This window comes from Calonectris borealis, chromosome 7 (genome assembly GCF_964195595.1).
Source record: "Calonectris borealis chromosome 7, bCalBor7.hap1.2, whole genome shotgun sequence".
In the NCBI taxonomy this organism is placed as follows: domain Eukaryota; kingdom Metazoa; phylum Chordata; class Aves; order Procellariiformes; family Procellariidae; genus Calonectris; species Calonectris borealis.
Window position 1 is genome coordinate 23,992,598 of NC_134318.1, and position 22,435 is coordinate 24,015,032.

The window sequence follows — 22,435 nt, forward strand, 5'->3', positions numbered from 1 at the left end:
AAATGAACTCCCTGCTTGAAAACATTCTGTGGAGAAGGTGGACAGCCAACAGTCACAGCCTACTTCAGCTGTTCCCTTTGTTCTCTAAGGGACCTTTAAATGCTAACATTTATTTTTACAAAATTGAAAAAGTCCTGTCACAATGAATTGGTCTCTGCTGAAGTCTTCTAAATCCATGGAGATGCGAGTGGGTTTTCTGTCTTAGAAGGAGAACCTTCTAAGGCAGTCTCTCTCAATGTTGCCAGCTTTTTTTTTAACGCAACATGAATGCCATCATAACATGGTGTGGAGAGGAATACTTGGCCGAACACTTCCCTTTCATAATCAGCTTTTTCAAGAGTGGAGTGAAGAAGCTCACCATGGCTGCAAAACCATTGCAAGCCAGTTCCTGGAAAAGAACTTCTGCCTTAGAAACATATCTTGACATAGTAGGAACTAAAAAGCAGGAACTTACTGGCAGATAATGCTTCTGATGAGTCAAGCTTATTCTTTGAACCACAGTGAAAAAACAGATTTTTCTGTTCTTCAGGAAAATTCATCATTTCAAACCGACAACAAAAATGATAACAAAACATGCAAGTAAATATTAATGCTTTTTACGAAGTGAACCCATTCCTCCCAACTCATTTCAGGTCCATCCTTCAGAGATGGAAGACACAAGAATATGGGCCTTGTTTGGTTTTTTTTTTTTTTTTTACAGCAGAGGACTCTGGAGGGTCTCTGTATTGTTTTTACCTCTTGCTTCTTTGAATTGCCTTTCTGCTTTAGATTAGTCCTTTGCTGTCTGGTATTATCATGTCATGTAGATGCTTATATACACCAATCAAAATAATCTGAAACACATCTTGAGTGAGAAGGTTTAAGAGAAAAATAATTATTGGGTATTTCTTTTTCCTCCTGTTATTGAGGGAATGTCTGAGCAATCTGGTTTCAGCAGAATGTTACATCTTAAGGCTGGATGAAACATCTGCCTTGCTGAGTAAATTATAGTTGTAAAGCCCTCCTTCCAGAAGTCTTTTTTTAATGGGACTATTGCAGACCATAAGGAATGCTGGTGACTGCATATGTATGGACACCTTGGCAGAAAAATGACTGCAAATGAGCAAGATGTTCACAAATGTTTAGTTGCTCTGACAAGCTGTGAGTGAAAAATTGTGTTTATGACTTCCAGGTGTTTGTGGAGGGATAAGCAAAACACAGTGATAGCCAACAAATAAGACTCTTGAGGCACTAAAAATATAAGTAAAGTTGACCCATGTACCCTCTGAGGTGACCTTAATTCCTGGCTTATTTTGCTGTATGAAGCATAGGTAGAACTGACTGGGTGTGGTAGATGTGATAGAAAGTATTTGTTGATGCCTTTGACCCATTGTGAGTGTGTGTGTGTGTGCACACATGCATGTGTGTGTAATTCATTTTTGCTCTTTCACTGTTCCTGGTTCTCTCTGGGATCAGAGTTGAAAACACCAAAACCAAGCAAACAAAAATCCCTGCACCAGCTGCAGGGAAAAGATATCAGGAGCCTTGTAAGAAACCTCCAATGTTTCCATACCTCATGTGTTTCATCTGCAAATGATCCCATGCTCCAAGGTTCCTGAGAACCTCTTATGGAAGGAATAACATGAATGTCAACTCTCTCTTTTTTTTCTTTTCTCTCCCCGCCCCCAGCCCAAGTCAGTAGTCTCAGGGGGCTCTCGTATTTCAGAGAAGCAAATAAACATCTGAGTATTTGGCTGAACTATCTAAAGCTGCTTGGTTTATTCCGTTGCTACCTCTCCACAAAATGCTTCAGATAGCTCAGCTAGCTGACTGAGCACTTCTGACTACGTATGCTTCACTACTCTCATTCACAGCATACCTCCAGTGAGGAAAAGCACTGATCAGAATAAGCCAGGCTTAATAAAATCCTGCTTTGCAGTGGGTTTATTCTGATTCTTGACCAAACTGGGAAATGTGGTTTCAAGCATAGTCATGGTTATCAGCCTTCCTGCTATTACCCACTCTCCACCCTCTGGCCACTGGGCAGGATATATATGTTTAATTAATTCTGCTTTTACCTTCAACCTGTAAATAGTGGGAGTAATGTCAGATTTATACGTTAGATGAATAACAAGGATTTCTCAGGAGACCCTATCCTGGTGAAAGAGGCTAACTGTAATTTTCAGCTGTGAGTAATTGTATATAATATAATCCTAAATGATTTTTCTTCTGTAATTTCATTAGAGTTTAGAAATTTAATTAGATTTTGAATCACTCTGAAATAAAGTAGCAAAACACCCAGAGACTAAGAGCAGTGGTTATTTTGTCCTCTGAGGCCAGAATTCTTGGTCTCAAATTGGCATGTGTTCATTAGGAGGAAGTTTGCAGAAGTTCTTGATATATTATTGTCTTTCAGAATGGACTCTGAATAGGTCTTTGGAGAGCATTAGAAGAGCACACAATTATTATACAGACTCTTTTTGAGGTTTAAGATCATCTGCCTTGCATATACTTAATAAAAATATGCCTCTAAAGTTGTTTAAGAAACTATGGAGATAGGAAAGATGCTCCTCCAGTGCCTCAGTGCTCTTCCTGGTTTATTAGCAACTCCAGTACCTGTGTATGATGATACAGAGAGGAGCTGTTTGCTTTACTTTAATGATTAGGTAGGTTTATGGTTATTTTTATTGCTACACATATGAACTGTCATGGTGGCTGTAATTAGAAGCACACTAAAATGCTGTTCCTTCTCTTCCATCTGAGGTTCAAAAGAAATCTGTCCTTCTGGCAAACTTTGATTCTCTGGAATTCATCCCATGTGTTAAAAAAAAAAAAATTTGAATCAAACTGCACTAAACAGGACAAAGCAAAGACCAGAAGACCAGTGCAGCAGCTTATGATTGTGGGGTGCCAGGATAGTTGTAGTGGATTCAGAAAGGGGATCCTCCTAAAAGATTCTGAGGGACTAGATATGCAAGTGCTTGTTCCTTTTTTGTTTTAACTGTTGTAACACGGTTTGTGTTTGTGGAGATGGCCTGGTTTGTACTGCTTAACTAAAAAGGGGATTTGGGCATTTAAGAGCACATTCTCCAAAGCCTGTACCCACATAGCAGTGCCTCTTTTCTCATTGGGGTTAGTTGCCTGAACCAGGACTAGCCGCATGATTTTGTGAGAATAGGTCCTTAAAGTAAAAGCATGTAACAAATTGAGGCGTTAGATAGAAAGGAGAAAATTCAGATTACTTTCAGCATGGCAGCAATATAAGGAACCACAACAGAGCCATAGACAGCATGAATTAAAGAATCTCACAGAAATGAGCAAGGGGAGAGAAAGCAAATGTGAAATGAAGAATTTCAGCACGACAAATCAAACAGAAAAAAAAATGCTCTTTAAATAATGGCAATCCATTGAAAAGAAAGAGGAAACTTCAATGCAATAGAATGCATGTCAGTCCCAAAGTAAGAAGTCAAAAAGAAACCTCCAGGCAGACCAGGGTGTTCTGTTACTGACTGACCTATGTGTAACCATTGCTAGCATCCGCTACTTTGGCCACTGCAGGCAGACATGGGGTGAAATAGTTCATTGGTCTGATCCAAGGAGCCGTTTCCTTTTTTTCATGAGCTCTCGATGAGAACTCATTATCACACAAATCCAGTCCTCAGGCTCAAAATCTTCTTTCAGAGTGTGGCGAAGTAAGTCTTGGAGCCTGATTGAAAAAGATTCTTAGAAAAAGATTGAAAGTTTTTGTGCACTTGGCTTGATGGACATCGATGGAGATTAGGCAACCTCAGGGCATTCTGGTGTGCGTGGACATGCTGCCTTCCATTAACGTGTCACGTCACATCACAGAACAAGTTGAAAAAAACATGTTCAGGCTGGTTACTGCCAAAAATCAAGTTCTTTTGCTATGGGCATCCGGAACAAATGGAAACTATGTTTGAAAACTCTCAGCTGCTCTTCCTCTGCTATTTTCTCCATCTCCTCCTCTGTCAGGATTCTGAGCTGCTGGGACAACTGGGAGGGATTCCACATCTCAGCAAGCAGCAGAATCACAGATGTCGGGTGTGTTAACAAAGGGAAACACGCCTGCACCAGTTATTTAGCGCCTTCCTCCCTCAACGTTAAGGAATACTATGGGAAACCATTCAATATTTCAGTCTTGCTCCTTTTTTTTCTTCTCCATCTCTGTTTCCTTTTCAATGTGAAGGAACATGTTATGTTACAGAGATGCTGGTACATTTTAAAAACATGTTTTCTTGATTTTACTTGAGGGATGCTATAGCTTAGTGCTGTTGCCAACTTGGAGAGGTGCAAGGAGACAAAGAAAAAAGCCTTGGGACATGTGTACTCAAGTGTCTTTCATGCAACATCAAGAAAGAAAATGCTGAAGCAGTCCATGGCTCATCTGAGCAGTCTATTAATTTGCAGATGTCCTGCCCCAGATCTTGGTCTGTTCTTAGGTTTTTAAAATTGTGTGGTATCCCTCATGGAAGTTGTAACTTTTACTGAGCTTCATTTCTTCCATACTAGGTGTATTTGGATTATTCATTCAGGTGGTCTGCATCTATGTGTCATTATTGCTTGCTTCCCAGGGAAAAGGATTTTTTATATTTCTAAACTAGACTGATTCTGTGTTATGCTACAACAGGGAAAATGGTATTAAAACAGAAGGCGATTTCTTCCATGGTGGAGGAAAGCGCCTGCACATCACTTTGGGAAGTTGTATATCTTTTGGGTTAACCCATAGCAATGAGCATACTAGATGCTGGGAAACACAGGTAGGTAGGTAGAAATTTGGATTGAAAAATAAAGCTTTTTGTAGGAAACCACGTGGCTAATCTTTCTGCTTGAAAGGTGCATATCTGATATTTGCATGAAAAAAGTCAAATTCGTTCTCAGCTGAGTTTCAGCCTCCTGCCACTGTGCCGTAGGCATGGTCTGGGATCCTGGGGAACCTACTGATACTGTTTCCTGATGACACAGTTTATAGCTCCGACTCGAGTGCAGACAACGGGAGTGTTCATGGTTCTTCTTCTCCGGTGTGCTTTTCCATGTTGACATGCTTCAGCTGGAGAGCTTTGGCACCTGCACACAGTGTAGCAAGGCTGTCAGTGAGGTGGTCAGGGAGGTATGTTTTTTCACTCTTCCTTTGTGCGTGTGTTTGGCAGAGGGACTTCTGTTTAGAGCTAGCCATGTTATAAGCCATTGAAAATCTTCCTTTCCTGTCTGGACCTTGTGTTGCATGGCCATCGCAGCAACTGTCTCTCTAGCATTTCCCTTGTGTCTCTTACTGTCATTTCCTACAAGCTGGGATTCCAGGTAGCATACAGACAACATCAGCAATGGCAGCATTTTTTCTCATCTTCCTCTGCTTTAAACCGGAGGATTTCAATTCCTTTCTGGTTTCAGCTAAAAATTTTCTAGGAGAGGTATCAATCTCCAGCTAGTGCATTTAGGCCTATAGGTATGTTTTTAGGATTACCTTTGCTGACCCTTAAACATAGTCCAGAGACTCATATGTATTTGTAGACCACAGCTCAGAGGAGTGGTTTTACAGAAACTTGTAATCTGACTTGTCTTGTCTTAGACAACCATAGCCCGACCTGTAGCCTGTTGTATAAAATGTTTATAAAAGTTGGAGACAAATTGTCTAGTACAAAATAGTTTATTTAGATTAAAAAGATTAGTAATAAAGACTCTTCCAGGCTTCTCATGAAACCACCAGTCAGTTAGCTGAGAGAGTCTAGAAGTAGAAGGATGTGTTCATGCTTGAGATGACTGGGAAGTGTTTCAGTTAGCTAAGGAAAGAGGAAAGAGGTCAGGATCCTGCCTGAGACATCGTAGTCCGTGAGTCACTGGGAAGGATGAGTGTGGGAACACAAGGAGCAAAAGTTTAACAAGTCAAAGGAACTAAGACAACTGAGAATTAGGCCTATGTTCCTCCAAAAGCAAGGTTGCAAATAATAGTCAACAGAGACAGAAGCTCTGTTTTGTTTTGTAGCTTGATCTTGTTTTATTTTCAATAGAACCAGGTCACTTTTTAGTAGCAACTTGAGACCATCTGATCTGACTTGTTTTTTCACCTGAAAGGGATTATTTTTTCACTCTGATATCTTTCAGAGGGTTAGCAGGTGGGAAATTTCTTTTAAAATTACAAAAACTTCACCAACTGGAAAAGATCTTAGCCCTCTCTCAAATTTAATTGGAATTGTTCAGTAAGTTCAGATGCCTTTGGGAGGACTGAGGAACACACACACAGACAGTGTGATCATATGAGCTTTGTGGCTGTAGGGAAACATGCCATAGAAAACCTATGGTTCCCCGTCTCTCACCCACAGTGCCTCTTGGAAATATCCTGCAATACTTTTGGCTTGGTTGTCTAAAAAATGCGTGTACTCCCATGTGGATAATCCATTGTTTTTTCGACTGTGTATCCTTCTCTATTGCATGGATGGATTTATTGTGTTGAGTAGAAAATATCTATTACAGTATGGAAAATTCAATAGTCTAACTCTGATGATGATGCCTGAACAGATGCTATTACAAAGTCAGAGAACCAAATCTGGATTTTTATTTATTTATTTATTTAAAACCAAAGCACACATCTAGGAAACACTACCAAAATAACATTAGAAGAACTGTATTGCACTAAGACAAGTTTTTTGGAAATGCTATTTTGTGCTACCATGTGAAACTTCAGATATAAGATACGTTAATTCAGCCTGTTGCATATTTCCATGATAGTACGGACTTTGGTAACATGGTCCCATGGTCCGCAGTCTTCCCTGTCCCATCTCCACCTGACTTCAAGAACAGATCCTCACCTCATCTGAAATGGATGATGAATGAGGCAGAGTGAAGAAATGCAGTTGTTCAATATATCTCTTTATTTCCATCATTCAGTGGGATTAACAGGCCTTATTTATTATCTGCCCCCTGTGCCAAACACAGAACAAACTTGCATTAATCCTAGCAAAGCTGCTCATATGCATCAGCAGGTGCCTTTCACCGCTTGGTCCAACTCCATCAGAAAGGTTTGGCTGGGGAAGGGTGTTTTTCTTGGCTAGCTTTGGCTAACAGCTCCTCTCTGTACAGGTCAGCTCCAGGCTGGAGTTAAGAGTCTGCTCAGGGGGAGAAGGGACCCTCTTCACAGAGCATGTGGATCTCAGTACATTCAGCATCCTGTGGGAAAACCTCTCTACATTGCATTTGTCTCATTGCTCACATCTGAGTGAGCTACTGGAGGAGGAGAACCCTCCACATACCGTGTATTCTCTGAAGCACTGTAAGTCACACTGGAGGTACTGTAGCATTTGGAAAGGTGCTAGAGGAACTGGGAGGCTGTGGGAGGAAGCAACCATTCCACAAAGCTGATTAAAGATGTCCTTGGGGGAAGTCTGGCTCTCTGAGCAATGAGTTTAGGACTGGGTGATCCTAAATGAAGGCTCCAGTACTCACTGGATGATACTGTCTGCTCCTCTGATTATCAAGAGTCTCAGTTGCTGGAGGGCTCTGTGTTGATAAAGTTCCTTTACTGAGGCAGCACTGCTGGAATTTTTCCTATGTAGGTTTTCATACAGCATGAACAAAACATCCCAGGCAGCCCGGCTTTGTCGTTGTTGCACATTCTGATACACTCAGCTGTGTCTTAAAATACCTTTGAAGTGTATGATGATAACTAAGTTCCTAAGCAGCCTCTGAAAATGGCTGGGTGTTTACTTTTTGAAGGTGGCATGTGTGATGGTGGAGCAAAATGCAGCGCCCAGGAAAATTCAGAGCAAGAGAAAGAAAGGGTAAAGTATGTCCAATTCCCATCCAATATTCTTGCATCTCCTGTCCACCTGTACTCTGTATAAGCATGTTGGACTTTAAGTGAAGCCACTGTGAGTAATTTATATTAGTAAAATGGGGTTAACACTTACAAGGTCATTGTGGTTATTGGAGGGGGAAAAAAAAACAAACACCAGAGACTCTGAAAATCTGGAGCTAGAGTTATACTTTAGAGAAAGTGAAACCATCAGAAATTTTGAAGTAACTGCAAAGGCACAAGGTTTTGCTTAGCCCTCTTCAGACAGTATTTGATTCTAATGCAAAGATTTGGTTTTGGCAGATGATTTGTTGTTGGATTTGTTTTTTGCGGATGATGTTTAGCGTTCTGCAATTCACAGAGGTTCAGGACTGGGAGGCAGATCCCAGCCACTCTCAGGTTGTGTCCTGCTCACCTTAAATTCCTCCTCCTGCTGCTGCTGTCACGGTACAGAGCAGCATCATTTTCTCCGCTGCAAGAGGTCCTCTGTACTTCTGAAAATCAGCCTGTTTATTCTACTGCTAACCCAGGAGATGGAGCACAATCTTTAACTAGTGTTTATAAGAATATGAACATAAATAGCTGTGTTAATGGTAAACCTAAAGGTGCCAGGGTGCCAAAGAAAGAAATGAGGAAGTCAAATGATATGAAAGTAATGGCACCATATCCAAAACAGTGTTTCTGTTGTTGTTTTTCTAAAATACTTACGGTTTCACGTATTACTACTTACCTAATTAAAAGCAGGACATGAAAAGAGCAAGACAGGACACCTGGTGTAGTCAGTTCCTGTTTTTTAGCTTTGCCTTTTCTTGATGTGTTTGCCTTGTAATTGTACAGCTTCTTAAGGTATTTGGGATATTAACAATTTTTAGAGGTACTAAGTATTCTTTTTTTTTAAGGGTGAACAATAAGAGGATAGCAAAAATAAATTGCCCACCTGTAATAACACTTACTTTTAATGGATCAATTAGGCTTTGAAGGGAAGAATCAAGAGAGGTGGATGGGAGGAGAAGGTGGCAGAGTTGACGGATTTGCTCTTGCTTTCAGTTGCTGTAGTGGAGGTGATCTGGTCCTTTGCTCTTGTCTGCATGTGTGTGTTGTCCTGTTTTAATTATGCTGGTGTCAGGAAAGTGAAATAGGTCCTCTGAGTCCTGCATAGGACAGAATGCAGTTTTGGAGGTGCTGGGAGAACTGGGAAACTTAATTTAATCATTTTTGCTAATACAGCCACAGAGATAATTTCTTTCCATGCAACAGCTGCAGTCTAGGGAGGCATTTGAATGAACAGCCTCGTTGTTTCACAGAGGAAGGGCTGGACCCAGGATTTCATCTCTGGCTTCTCCCCACGTTGGTCCAGGAGAATCTACACTTGCTGGCCTCTGCGGGTAGCAAAAAGGTCACTTGCTGGGTGTTGAATGTGGCAGAAGTGGCTCTTCACTGTGTGGTGATTTAAGCAGTTTATTAGTATTTCAAGAATAATGGTGTCAAAGGCATGGCATCTGACTCTGAAGATAGAGGATTTTGGGAGATAATGTGTCTTTCAATGAGATATTTTTTATTTATCTCATTAAAATTGTGCTGACTGCAGTTCCCGTTAGTACCCAAGTACCTCTCAGAGAGCACAACTCTCCTTATGTCTCTCTAGTTTAGTAGGAAGAAAACTGTCCGTTGTTTGTCTGCCTACCTCACCTCAAATCCCAAACTTCATTAAGGTGAGAATAAGTGTAAGTGGTCATGCTGACATGACCACTTGGCAGATTAAAACCAGTGATGTAGGAAATTCTAGGCCATATCTAAATATAACAGTGACAAATGCATTCAGCAATACGTATTTTTCAGGAAATAATAAGAGTATCATAACACACTGCTCATAGCTAGTACCTGCTGCTACAGGTACAGAGCACTGTAAGTACATGATGCTCTTCCAAAGTCACTTTGCAGCTTTAGTGGCTAGGCAATGTATGGAAGGCTCAAGGTCCATTGCTGCTTTCCTCCTGGGCAGAAGTCGTGGGTTTCTTTATGGCAAAGGTCTGCACGTTGTTTCCTCCAAATGACCCACTAAGGAACATGGATGTTGGAATGGATGAAACTTTTTTGGTCTCTTCTGTTCCTAGGTGTAAAATAGGGTTTTCAACAGAATAAATCTTTCAAGAAAATGTGCCATAAATGTGGAAAGGTTGAGCTTCTATCAGGAATGAACTCCTGAAAAACATCAGTTGTTCCTTTTTGAGAAGGTAGATGCAGTACCCCATAAGAGTTGTAATTCAGATAGTTCATGTCCCTGTTATCCTCTCTTGGCTGTATCACCCACTGAATTGCATTCTCATGATGTGCTGTAACCAGAGGACAGAATGATCCATTGCACTGGCACAGCAAAAATTTGATGCATTCAGGGATTCTTTTCCTTTTTGATTAATCAATTCAACCATCAAAAGAGGGGACATGAAATGTCGGATATGTAACTTCCACAAGAAAGCTTGGTAAGTTTCTGAGTAGAAACGTTCAGCTTGGATTTTTTTTTAATGTTTGCTTGTTTGTTTGTTTGTTTTAAAGATAATGGAATCATTTGATTTCAAACTGCTAGTCAAGGGCAACGATGACTAGTGAATAGTGGACAAATGGGCTCCTACAGCATGTTTATATTATTCCTTAAATGTATGAACTGTTGCTCTTAACTCTTGAAATCCTGTTGTTCGAAGCAAATTTTGAATGCACATAAAGCAGAGCCACTTGAACAAACTATCCAGTCCTGCCTCAAAGTAAGTGCCACTTACTTTGTTTATAACATGAGCAATGCTGGTGACATGACATTAGACTTAACTGCATTCCATTTTGGTGCTAATATTTGCCTTTACGCTAGGCATAAATAAACTGGGACTTCTCTTGAGATAAAGAAGATAGTGCATCTTTAATGGAATATAATAGGCATAAACAAGCCAATTGCCCTGCTTTGGGATTAGGATTATGTGATTTTTCTCCTTTTACATTTAACAAACGCTGAAAAGCACTAGAAGTCATTAGGCAATCTTCATAAACACCAAGTTAAAATAAAACAACCATTCATCATTCATTTCCATGCAGATTTCCCCCAAATACATTATTGCCTGTGAAGACAGTCATTTTGCTCTTGTGCATGATGCGGTGGAAAGCTGAAAGCTTTCAGCCCCTGACAGAGGCTTCCCAAAAATCTCAGTCTCTGCGCAGTGGGGCTGTGCTTGCCTTGCTCTGGCATGCCAAGCAGAGTGAGTGTTTATGGACAAATGAGGAAGAAGGGCACTAAAATCCAAGTTTGGATGCCTGAAATGAGAGACTTAAATATGTTTCTAGTTCCTCCCTGCTTCCTTTAAGCACTTATATATAGATTTAGGTATATAAATCTGTTTTAGCTCCTTAAACAGGAATTTAAGCACCTACATTATAGTTTAAGATTCTCAAATTAAGTTAGAGAATCTAACCAATGTTCTCTTTCTGACGGATCAGGTCTGAGGTCTTTCCTATGGAGGCAGTGTTAATGATGGGCAATTAGCAGAAACAGCATCGCAGTGCATAGTCACTTTGCTAGTAAAATCATCACTATGCATGATCGAGTGACAGCCAAGGCATTCAACTTTGACTACGTTACTAACATCTGCCTGCATCACAACACAAATTAATCTTATGGGAGGGATCTGAAACGAGACTGACTTTCCCCCTAAATCTTGAATTCAGATTCAGACAGATGCCATTCCCCTGCTTTGTCCATCTCTATCGAGCTTGCAGTCTCCCACTCTCCCACTTCCCTTCATACAAAGCACCTTGTGAATCAGATTTATTTGAAGATGTCCTTAAAAGCCTTATGTGGTGGACAACAAATGAGAAGTGGCCATTGATCACAGCTTATGTGAAATTAATGTGCTCTCTGGTCTTCATTGCTCTGTGGAAATCAAGCCCTTGGCCATAACATATTGCTTAATTTCCTTCCCTCTTGTTTGTCATTGTCCTTGTTTGTCAATCAAAAGCATATCAGACGGACCAGTTCAGGCACAATACAGGGTTGCTTAAAGGTCTTGATGTTTGGGGAGGAAGGAGCAGAACCAGCATGTGAATTATTCAAGGGCTGACTTTGAACTATGTGAATTTGTACTATGCAAGCTGCACCAGAAAAGGGAATGTGAGGTTACTGCAGTCACTCAAGCCTGGGCAGATATTTGTCATTCCAAAAGTATGCTGTTGAGGGGGAGCATCAGGGAGGGGAAAATAGAAAGTGGAATGTAGGTTCTCAGGATTGCAGTCTATTAAGAGGCAGAAGTGCCATCATCACAAACTCACCTATTTCCCCCCCAGGGAAAAAGTGGAAACAGTACAGATAACATTACCTCAGGTCTCTTAGTCTGAATTTTGCAGGGTTTGTATAAATCTGGTCCAGTGTACATCCATGCATTGAAATTTAGATTGGGACTGCTGTGTTCAAGGGCAATGTGAACTACACTTTTGCCTCACTTGGGCTCTTATTCTCTCTGTGGGCTTGCTGTAACCTCAGCCTGCCTATGGACACCAAGTCTCTTCATGGCTTCAGCAATGCAAGAGTTTGCAGGATGAGAAGTGAGGAAGAGATAACATTTACATATGCACCTATTGGCCACAGAAAATCAAAATCATCCCCCTTTGGTTATGAGTATCCTTAAATGCCACCATCCACTCCTGGGATGCCAGGGGAAGAGGTGCCACTCCTCCAGCCTCTGGGGCTGTTTCTGCCTATAGCACACAGCTCTGGGTTCTGCCTAGCAGCCTTTCTCTAAAGCGTTTCAGCTTGTTTTGTTATACAGTGCTAAACAGACAGGAGGCATCTGTCATCTCTTCAGTGCCTGCATGGAAGTCCCTGTGCCCCGTGGCTGCCGGCACCAACTGGGGGTGTGCAATGCGTTTGACTCTGCAGGGTGTGCAATATTCTTCATTGTCCAACAGCTTCTCTGTGCCTCCCACCATGAAATGCTGCAGCAGAGGCATTTCTGAGGGTCTTCACTGGCATAGATGGAGAAGACTGATGCCTAGATGTCATATTTGAAAATGAATTTTGCATGTCCAGTGATTTCTTTTTACTTTTACAGCATTTTACAGCATTTTTCCATGTTTTTCTTCTCCTTGGCTATCTAGAGAAGTCCATGCCTTGATAAGACTTGCCTGGAAATGCAGGCTGGGCTGGAGCTGGTGTCTTGCTGACTTGCTTGGATCCATTCTCATCTCTTGGGATCTTCAGTATTAGTTGTCCATTTTCTCCTTTTCTGAGCTTTTTTCTTCTCCTGCCAACCCCCTTGGCTGTACCATCTCCTAACAGTGAATGCAGCAGAGGGTTTTGTTCAAAATTTATTTCCCTGATGCCCGAAGATGGAGAAAATTAATAAAAACCTGAGTCAGCACCTCCTATGGGAGAGTTTTCAGTGATCCCCATGTTCAAATGGTCTGACACTGCGATTAAGGGAGGCAAGGTTCGTGTCCTATCATGTTTCTTTGGCATTTAGTTATCTAACTCACCAAGGAAAATTCTCGTCTGAGTTACATGTCTACATTTTAGTGTGTCACTGGTTTAGTACATTATTTTGTTTTCTCTATGACTAAAGGATTTTAAATTTCCCAGGTCACCAGCAAGAGCCCAATCCAGCAACATTTAGGCAACATTAGTAAAATTACAAGGTGTCTTTCATCTGTGAGGACCCTCCCCCCACAAAGTCCTTTATGATCAACACTAAGAGGTCATTCTTTCATCCTTGCAGCCTTTATTGGGGTGAAATGCAAGCACTGTTACACGCACTTAGCACGGTTAAGCAACAGCTTAGTTGGGGCTGCAGTATTTACTTGAGGCTGCAAGGATGCAAGACTTAAGGAGGCCCAATCTGATCATTATTCACTCCTGAGACAAATGTCTAAGGAAGAGTTTGATATAGTCCTGTATCACTGGGCTTCTGTGTGGAGCTGTAAGCAGGGTTTTGTGGGGTCTGGGATGTAGGGAGGCCATGGGGGAGGGAAAGACAGTATCAGAGGTGAGAAAAGTTAAATAGCTGTTAGGAGGATGTTGATGTTTACAGAGCAGAGGCACGGGCACCTTCTCTGGCTATAGCAAAAGCAGCATGGCATGGCATGGCATGGCATGGTAAAGAAGAAAGGAAATACAAAACTGAGGGTCACACTAAAAGTACAGACTATGAAGTGCCATGGCCGGGGGCAGGCATAGAGGGAGCAATGATATACAAGTAGATATATTTTTTAAAGCCGCTTTTGGGGCTCTTTGGCTAAGGAAACTTTAGGTAAAGTTTCAAATGTCAGGTCAGACAAGGGGACAAAGTCGTAACTTTGTTGGAGGCAAGGCCGGAGTTGAAGGTGAAAGTAGAGAGCACAGCGATGTTAGTCTGAGCAGAGACCCAGTAAAAGGGCTTGGCTCATTCTACAGAGCTACAAACTGACGCAGCATTTTCCAAAGAAGGCCTGTAGCAGTCAGGTACCTCTTGCAGTTGCGTCCCCTGGACTGGGCATCCATATCCCCTTGGCTCTTCAGACTATCCTCTATCTGTTCAGTGAACTCTTGCCATCCCACTTGGTGTGATAAAAGCAACTGCTAAAACTGGAGGCTGCTGAGTGCTGTGCTGCCTCTATTCAAATCTCTAATGAGCTCCTCCTTGTAGCTCTAGGTTTAATTAGTTTTCATTGCAATATTAATGATCCAAACAAACCATTTTAACTTTCCTGTTGCACAGCTGGAATCTTCTTATTTAGTATTCTGCTCTATAAGGGAATCGCACCAACTTCCTTTCCCCTCCCCCATTTGTCCCATTAATATGCATTAAAATCACAGTCTCATTGGCATAGAGTTTCAGACCTGCTATAAAACTCTAATAATTTCTAAAAATGGCAAGATTGAACTAATGACAGAGCCTCATTCAAATAATACAAAGATAGATTTTTCCCAGAGTTTGATGACAGTGATGATTAATACTTCATTTATTTATTTACAGTCTACCAGCACTTACAAAGATTTTCTCATTCGTCTGAGCGCACATACAATCTCTCTTGAACTCCATGGTATTACAGCAGAAATGTCTGATCTGTTAGTCTTCAACAAAAATGCCTTCTTTCTCTCTTTTTTCCCTCAGGAGAAGGGCATGCCCTGCCCTTCCCGGAGTAAATCTGAAAACTGCACATCTAAAAGACTTCTCCTACCACAATGGAATAGGTGCATCTCGCATTTCCCTCTGAAATCCCTGATAGGGAAGACACTTTGTCACCTTCTGGTGTGTTTCAGCTCCTCGACTCCTCGTGAATTGTGGAGACTGAAATAAATTGTGTTGTAGATAATCTGGGGATCTTTGTGTTGACGGATGCTAGAGAAGACTAGACTCTCCCATGCTGAAGGACTGATGTGGAGTCTTGCCAGCACCTTCTCCTTCCTGAGCCGTAGAAATCATGGGAACGTTGGTAGGAAGGAAGCTCCAGAGTCTCTTGCCCAACCTCCTTCTCAGAGCTGGTCTGTTGCTAACCCTAGATCTAGTCAGTTTTGGCTTTGTCTTGTTTAGAAATGAACGTTTTCTAGGAGCCTGAGGAGCTGTGCTCTGCAGATAGGCTGTCGGCAGCTGGATAAAAGGGTTTGCTGACCATACTGCACAAGCAGAGGTCAAGATACAACTCTGAAGGTGCCAAAGAGATTTAGTGCCACTTGCAAAGAGTCATTTTCATTGGGACTTACTCTCCTAAGTGCTCACATTGTTTTTGAAAATAGGACTTTGGAGTGTGAGCATGAAGATAAAGGGGTGAGGTCTGATTGCTTGCTTTGGCATTGCCTGCAGGGTCGAAGTTCAAGAGAGCAGTGAGTGACTTGATTGCAGAGTGCCTGCCCCATGGCCAGGCAGTGGAGAGCTGGAAGTGCCTTACCCGGAGCCCCTGCTCTAGGAGCCTGATGTACGCAGTCTTTCCTCGTGCACAACCCCCAACTCACTCCTTCTCAAAGGGGCATGTCCTCACAGAGCATTTTCCCTTATGAAGTCATCAAGCCAGATGTGAGCTAAACACACACTGCTATACCTAAATCAAGCATTTCTGGTACCGTAGACTTACTGGAAAACCAAAGCAATTCATTAAGTGCAGGAAAGAAGTTGCATCATCATGGTCTCCCCTGTTGGTGTTAGGAGAATCGTCCAGGAGATAGATTGGGTACTGAGGGTCAGGACTTCACTCCAGTCCTGGGCTCTCTCCAGCTGTGTAGGATTGTAAAAATAAAACTCCCTGCCTCCTTCTAGCTGTGTTTAAATATCATAATTTTTTTCTGTCTACCTAGCTGACTGAATAGAGACCTTTAGTGGGTGGGTATCTTATCTGGTGGGATTCGTGACCTATTTTCTTAACTTTTGTGATCTCACAGGGGAAAGACTTCAACCTGTGGAGTTTTTTGCCAGAACATTTCTCTGCAGCAGAAGTTTCTTGAAGGTTCATATCAGTGAGCTGGTTTTGATAATGCTGTCATGCTGGTTTCCTTCATGTTTACAAGAGTTTGTCACTCATTTGTTGCACTGGAGTATAACTGTGAATGGTAACCTACAAAAGCACATTGTCAACAAGTTGAAATGTATTTGTCCAAAGTGCTCCTGCTGGAAACTAACTATAGGAAACTAACTTGTTTGCTCCCAAGAGGGAAAAAGCAAGAGCATGCGTTATCCCTTCAGAAATTGTGAGAGTAGAAGGGGAGCAAAGGAGACAGGGAAAGGAAGGATGCTATCTCCTTGCTCATCTGCAAAAAGTGGAGATAAACCTTACGTGAACTGAAAGCAGTATCAGAATCATATCCTGACAGTGTGCCAGGGGTATGCAGCCTGCACCCACAGGTAGTGTGGCGTGATGGAGGACCCTTTCCCTGGTCTGGAAGCACGGCTCATTGCCGGGCCATGTCCCAGTTTGGAAGGGCACCATCAAGAAAGGTACTTAATAGCAACAGGGAGATAACTACCCCAAGGTTCCATGTAGCCAGAGTTCCCTGTAATGCCTTGCTGCAGTTGACAGTACAACAGCATGAAAATGAGCAGTTTAGATACATTTCCTACTCCAAATGCAGCTTTTGTTTAAGATTAAAATTAGTAAACTCTCTTATCGCTTTCAGCTAGCTGCAGCTTACCACACAAATATCTCCCTTACTTGATTTCCTTTCCCTATCAGTAAATATCTCCCTCCACCTCTGGGAACACACTGGTGCCTCCCAAAAGCTCAAATTAAATGGTTCACCAAAACCAGCATGTGTGGTGGGTGTGTCTGTTAGCTAAAACTGAACCCAGAGCATTCTAACTTCTACTGGTATTTATGGTTAAGCATGCCAGCAAGGTTTCAAACAGTATGTCCATACAGGTCAGCGTGGCTTAACTTAAATGAGTTTAACATCACTCGTTTCACTGGAATTTAAGCCAACACATTTTACATCATATTTGCTGTAAGCTGCAGTAATGAGCCCATGGCTAGTTAGCATGGTTCAGTTGGTATGTGGTGGTGGTGCTAAATTGTAACCTAGTTTGCCACAGGAGCACATCTGACTGCAGGTTTAGTGTGTTACACAAAATTTTGTCATGAACGATTGAACCAAGTCAAACAATACATAAAGTTTTAAGCAGTATAACTTAGGGCTCAGACTGAGGTCTGAGTATGGGTTACCACATATCACTACTTACTTACCCAGGGGCTTATTGTCCTCTCTGGTCTGCCAACATAATTATGTGTGGTTTCTCCCTAACCCAGTTCCATCAGAAAGATGAAGTTTAGTTTAAGTTCTTACTGGGAGGACTTTCAGTCTGTGCTGTTTCTGCAGAGTCAGGCTTGGGGAATCCAAAGTGGCCAGTAAGATCCGGAGTGGGAAGACGGGGCAGTAAGGCTCAGCCAGAAAACTGCTGGGCACTAACCTCCTGACTGGCTTGACAGCAATCTGCACAGCATGTGTAATTGCAGCTTCAGTGACCTGCTTTGCTCTTTCTTCAGTCAGTCCCTTAGCCAAAATAGTGCTGTCAAACTAAAATCAAAGTAACTGTACCAAGGGACGGATCTGTTTTAACAAAATTGTTTTCTAAATTGATTTAAATTGGTGTTCAAACTGTGTGCACGGCTTCCTTCAGTGACAGAAGTATGATTTTACTTCTTTCTATTCCTGAGAGCTCTGCAGAACCGAATCACCTGAGAGGGAACAGGCTTGTGTCTCTCCATAGCTGGGCATTTCCATTAAAACCGAGCCAACTTTTGATAACAAAATTGTAATTGTCAGTGATGTTTCAATTAAGAGCCTTGGGTGACTAAATCACATGGCACTTATAGAAACATCATTTTATCTCATACCAGAGCACATCTTTCATTGCTGGTGGGACTGATAGCATCTCTTAAAAACAGAAGATTTCAGGAGAGCAGATGCTTCATATTATTTCTATTTTCTTGGCACTTTGAACCTTTGCAACACCGGCCAGCTTCAGGTTTTCCTTTTGCAGCTGTGAATGTGAACTTATGTGTTTTTTGGAGGACTGAGTTCTGACTGCCTTAGGTTGAAACCATTTAACTGCACTGCCCTCTTTTTAAACGAAAGAATCATTTCTTGTGCTAAAAGAAACATAAAAATTGATATGTTTGGGGGATAAGCTGATGTGTCTGCATTAAACACTGCATCTTTTGACTCTCAATAGAAGCATTGGGGCCAGCAACCTTGCCTTAGGTGCGGATGCACTGTAGGAGAAAAACCCAGACACCTACCAGCAATTTCAGCAAGGGCATTTCCAAAGACGAATGGTACTGCAGGAGCTAGGTGCATTTATAGTTGTTTATGAATAATTAATAATTATATTAAAGGTGTAGGGTTGACTGGGCAGGCTTCCTCTTCTGGAATTGAAATCTCGTCTCAAAATCTTTAGCCATTTAGCTTGTGATTGAAAGCTGCGTGGTATTTCCACATTGGACCTCATTGCAGGGAAAGACTTGAAGCTGTCAATTGTTCCAAGAGCTAATGGGGTCATTAAAAATGTAGCAGCTCACTGGGGAGAAAGCAGGGTGGGTGGGGAACACGTGTTACTAGCATATGCTGTAACTGGACTGTAAGTGGTCTCCATATTCATGAATGATGGCTGACCTCTACTCTGCTAGGGCACATGTGTGCACGTCCATCATGACAACACACTCTGAACTTACTCCATCAGAGGCCCTTGGGAACATAACCCCTGTATCTGTCTCCAAATATAGCTCTGCTGGTCTGCAATATAAGGCAGTGGGGAGAGCTGCTGGATCGAGGAGCCGTTTGGAAACTGTGCTGCAGTGATATCCACCGAGATCTCTATGCCTGGTTGGTGACCTTCTTCGCTAAGAGGCAAATGTCTGCAGCTGGTAAAAGAAAAAGATGCCTCTGAATGCCTTTCCACTTTTAAAAGCTCCTCATTGCCGGCTCAGCAGAGCAAGTGAAACCCCCAAGTGGCAGCGCTTACTGTACTTGTACTGTATGAATGTATGCAGCTATACATCTGGACAGGGACTCATGTCCCAAAGAGGGGGCTGGGAATAATTCCTGGAGCTGCCTCTGACTTAGAGCTAGAGCTTTTACCTGAGCCAAACCACTAACTAGGAACTGTTTCAAAGTCAGTTCCTGTGAAAATAAGGCCAGTAACCCCTCCCTGCCTCAGCCTCCTCCTTTGTAACCCCTTTGTAAAATAAGACTATGTAACGGCTCACAAGGGATTAGGGAAGACTCATTCATTTGTATTTAAAGTACATCAGCGTTCTTGGAGAAAAGTCCCTTATTAGAGCAATAATGAATACAAACAATAATAACAATTCTGTTATCACTGTGAAATGGCAGGGATTTGGTCAACACCACTTGACTACAGCTTTGTTTGCCCTGTAGATTACAACAAAGAACAAATCATCTTCTCTAAGTGTTTTTGAACATGGAGGATGAAAATGATATATTGCTATCTTTTAAAAGAAAATTAAAACTTTAACTCTAAGGTGTGTGTAATAAAATGGCACTTTAATTCTCTAGTGTGCCATGCAGGCTTCTTCTGTTAATTTATTCTTTTCTTTTCTTTTGTGCTTCATGTAATATTCTGAAGTTATTAATGTGGCAATATATTTGACCACAAAAACCTGCCTTCTAGTGTTGTTAAGACTGTGAATTAACTCCACAAATGGAAGGCATTTCTGACTTCAAGGCAAACAGATAATGCTTGGGATAAAATGATTAGCAACATGACAGATACGAAAGAACTTCTAGGGGAAGGTTTTCCCAGGTACCTTGCCACGGTGTGTGGGCTTAGGTCTCACGAGCCCGTGGGACTCCAGCTGTAAGTAGCGAGTCTCTGTGGTGCAAACACCTGTGACCACCACCACCTGAGCTGCTGCAGCCCCTGGAACACAGCCGCTCGATGCAGCTGATTCCCCCTGAACAGCACTGCCACTGCTATGCTTGGATACCTTCCTGGGCCAGAGTGAGGGTGCTAGGTGCCATGTTGGGGTCCCTGCAGCACGCACCCCAGTGCACCACACACGGGCAAAATTCACTTGGTAAGGTAGCACCTCAGCCCTCAGATGACTTGGATATCACCTGTCTTAGCTGGGTAACCCAAAACCCAGCAGCAGCCCACAGAAAGGCATTTGGTGGGATTGCATTCAGTTCAGCGCAATCCAGACTGAATACTCGTAACTCTGCAAACACACAAAAACAGGACTAAGACGTGGACCTAGAAATGCCCAATCAATTTCACCTTGTACCTGTGAGCTAAGTCATCAAAGGCTGGCAGAGTGCTGCCCCTTGTAGTGGTTGTAGCATCAAGCCCTGAAATCACCAGTGCCAGCCTAGATTGTAGGTAGCAAATAACTTTCCTCATCTGACTCATTCCTTTATCCCTGTGCTTAGGCATTTGCAGTACTCGTCCTGCGTCAGTGGTACAGTTTCCACAGAATGCAAATTAATGGGCACAAGTTCAGCGTTATTAAGACTGTGAATTAACTCCACAAATGGAAGACATTTCTTAGAAGCCTAGTTGCTAATAGCCACTTCTCATGGCTACTGATTTTCCACCCTCTTTTCAGGCCTTGCTGGTCAGACCATCAGCTCCAGCACTGTTGTGTGAGTGTTTCCCTGACACCTGAGCTCCCTGACTCTGGGCACAAGCAAGAGAGAGGTCGGTCAGTGTTGCCTTTGCCAGTGGCTGGGCAGAGGCAGGTTGCATCGCCCTAGCCCTTTGTTGGACTTCTTCTGGAGAAGAATGAGGTACGGTTAAGGCAAATTTTTCATTTGATGAATGAAGAGTTGAGCTGTAACTGCTCATCCCCCCCACTGCTTCCAGGCAGAGAGCTGCTGAAGTGAGGCCAAGCCACTGCCACCCTCTCCCTCCGTCCCCCAGCCTTTGTGCTCAGCACGCTGAGAGCTGAGGACATGCACTTTTTCCAGGGCTGTCAAATGAACAGTGAAAGGAAACAGACTTAAAGGCTCATTTAACTGGAAACCAGCACCTGTCTTTTTAGGCGAAGGCAGTGTTTGCTTGTCACTCCTGTCAGCAGCATGGGCTCTACCCGAAAGGCCCTTTAGGCACCTGATTATGTAGGAGGGGGAGCTATGTTTTCGTGCTGCAACACCCGCAGCGCTGGCGGGCCGTGGGGCGAGGGGAGGCGGGTTCGGTGTCAGTCCTGGGGGATATCGCTGCCAGCGCTGCTCAGACCCCTCGCTCGCGCAGGGCGCGCCGCCCCGGCCCTGCCGTTTCACTCTCCTAGCCACAGTAGGGGAAGGAGGGCATCGGCACGGGCAGAATTTCTCTGTGAGGGCGACTGGGTACGTATCTCTTTAGTTCAGCTTTCTGGGCGAAATGCTGTTTCCTGACTGATTTTGAAGTGAAATATAACACCCTTCGTGTATGTGAATTTGTTGCTGGCGAGAGATGGCACCCTGTCTTGCTCAAATTTGCCAACGGTTTCAGTGTCCACCTTCTCTCCTCCTCTTTTTAGCCTAGCTCTAAAATCCCGTTGTGTTGCAGTGGTCGAGAATGACACTTGGGTCTGACAGTAAAAGCTCACGGCAAAGGCAGCCCGGGGGTTCGGTGCTTGCCCAGCACTGAGAGCACAGCAGGGCTGCTCACAGGCTTCTCGGGCAGCGTGACAGCTTAGTGCGGTGTGCTCGGGAAGGCTGAAATGAAGGGACTTAGAGGAGAATGCTTAATTCGTTTAGGCGCCTTTGATTTGATCCTATAAAATCTTAATCTGCTCATATTTCCTGCTGGAAAATTCACAAGGAGTCAACAGAAATAGGATCAGACCCGCAAAGTTTAGAAGAAAAACAATGACTTGGGTTGTTTTGTTGCTCTTAGTTTTCCCTTTAATCCTTCCTTATTTTTGTAGGAGTTTCCCAGTATCCCCGCTCCCTTTACATCTTTTGTGTGTATTTCGTTTTTGTATTTCCTCGCCCTGGGGATCTTAGCTGTTGCTGGGGTTCAGTCCCTTTTCTGGGGGCCAGAGTTCTGCCACCTCTCTTCAGCTGCCTCAGCACTCGGTGCCTCGGCTAGGCCAGTCAGGAGGGCTTCCTCTCTCACCCATGGGGAGGACCGTGTCCTGAGACCGTGATTCTTCCCGCAGGAAGAAAGGCATTTCAAACCTCTCAGAGGTGTCTGCTACCCTCCACTGATG